The sequence below is a fragment of the Diceros bicornis genome, chromosome 1 (genome assembly GCF_020826845.1).
Source record: "Diceros bicornis minor isolate mBicDic1 chromosome 1, mDicBic1.mat.cur, whole genome shotgun sequence".
NCBI classification, from domain to species: domain Eukaryota; kingdom Metazoa; phylum Chordata; class Mammalia; order Perissodactyla; family Rhinocerotidae; genus Diceros; species Diceros bicornis.
The window spans coordinates 687,710-689,775 of record NC_080740.1 but is presented as its reverse complement, the minus strand read 5'-3'; positions in this window follow the sequence as shown (position 1 = coordinate 689,775).

Genomic DNA, 2,066 nt, shown 5'->3' with positions numbered 1-2,066 from the left:
GGAGACGCGCCGGTCGGGGTGGCGCACAGGTGGGTGACGGCAGTGCGGGAGGGAGGCTTGGCTGTCTCCTGGTGGCGGCGGTGCGCGGGGGCTCCGCAGTGCGGGGTGCCAGGCAGCAGGGGTGCCGGGTGAGGGGATGCAGGGGCACAGGGGCGCAGGGATAAGAGATGCGGTGATACAGGGGTGCGGGGATGCAGGGCGCGGGGATACTGGGGTGTAGGGATGCAGGGAGGCGGCGCAGAGGTGCAGGGGCGCGGGGGTACTGCAGTGCCGGCACGCGGGGCGCAGGGGACGGTCGCCGGGGGCTTCTGGCGCGCGTCGCCAGGCGACAGTGGGTCCGGGGGCTCCGGTTCCTGCGCGCTGTGCTCGGGACTCGCTGGATAAAATACCATGTCTTTGCCGCTCTTGTTTACCCTCGGGCATGCTTCCCGGTTGGTCAGTTCGGAAGCTCTCGGCCTGACCCCTTTGGTGGCGCAGCCGTTCTCTTGGTCTCCGGATGCTGACGCTGTCCTGCGCCCCCCGGTCGCGCCTCGCTGCCCCTCCCCGGGCTCTGAATCTCTGATGCGCTCGGGTTTGCACGCTTGAGGTCCCTGATTTCTCGCAGTGTTGCGCATTCCTACGTGTTAGGGCTACGGCGTATTCTTCCTGAAAGGGAAGCCTTTTTGCCCGTGTCTGGTGATGGATTGGTGACGCCTTTGTTCCTGAGCGCGCGGAGATGGAACACCCCAAACACCCGCGGCGCCGCCCGCACAGCCTGCCTCCCCGCCCTCCCCGAGCGCGTTTATCCCAGCCTCCCCTCTGCCCCGCGCCCGTCGGGATCTCGGTCCCGGGTTGTCTGCCATTTTTGTTCGCTCTTTCCCGCTGCGAGGGACACACGCATTCACATCTAAACGCTACAAACAGACATCTGCTTAAGAACCAAATACTCAAGCATGTCAACGCTTTCCCTTTTATCAAAATCTATAAAAATGTAAGTCTTATTTATGTCCTTTTATTGTCTTACAGTTGTAATCGCATACACTAACTTTTTTCCTTTTATAAGCTAAACATATTCTAGTTAGCCATTATTATTGTCGTGTGATGCTCAAATTGCCACCTGTGGCCCAGGGGAGACCCTTTAAATGGCTATTTTGTCCTTTTAGTGTACCCCCGAAATTGATGAAAGCATCTTTGCTCTCTAACGGCAACAAATTATTTCAGATCCACCACAGGATTTTGATTTGGGGTATTTTCTTTTGTCTTGTGTGATATTGTGACTTACAACAAGAAATATATATTTGGTCTTCCTCCCGTTCCTGGCACAGAGCTCTTAAGATGCTTGGAATTTCCTAAGATGGGAGCCATAAAGGTGTCTTTGGTTATGTTAATAAGGTGATTTTGGAAAGCCCCTAGGGGTGGGGGCTAGTTGCCTGAGGAACTAACCACGTGATTAGAGGGTGGGAACTTTCTGCCCTACCCACTGACCTCCCCTGGAGGTTGAATCACTAATGGCCAATGATTTAATCAATCACGCTACGTAATGAAGCCTGCAAAAAACCAATAGGATGAGCTCAGAAAGCTTCCGGGTTGTTCTTTTTTTTTTTTTTTTTTTTGGTGAGGAAAATCAGCCCTGAGCTAACATCCATGCTAATCCTCCTCCTTTTTTTACCCCAAAGCCCCAGTAGATAGTTGTATGTCATAGTTGCACATCTTTCTAGTTGCTGTATGTGGGACGCAGCCTCAGCATGGCTGGAGAAGTGCTGCATTGGTGGGCACCCAGGATCATCCGACCCTGGGCGGCCAGCAGCAGAGCATGCGCACTTAACCACTAAGCCACCCCGCCGGCCCTGGGTTGTTCTTGAATCTGAACCACAAAGCCTTTGAGGCCACCTTATTTGGCATGACCCTGATCATGTGGTCATAAGCAAAGTCATGGCTCTGTGTGTGTTCGGCGTGCATACGGGGAGGGCGTAATTCTGTTACTGCCTCATTTCCTTCCCTGACAGCAGATGTGTTCTGCCGTGGACACATCTGGTATCTGTGTATAACCATAGTGTTTACTCACTGCCACTTCCCACAGTTCTCCC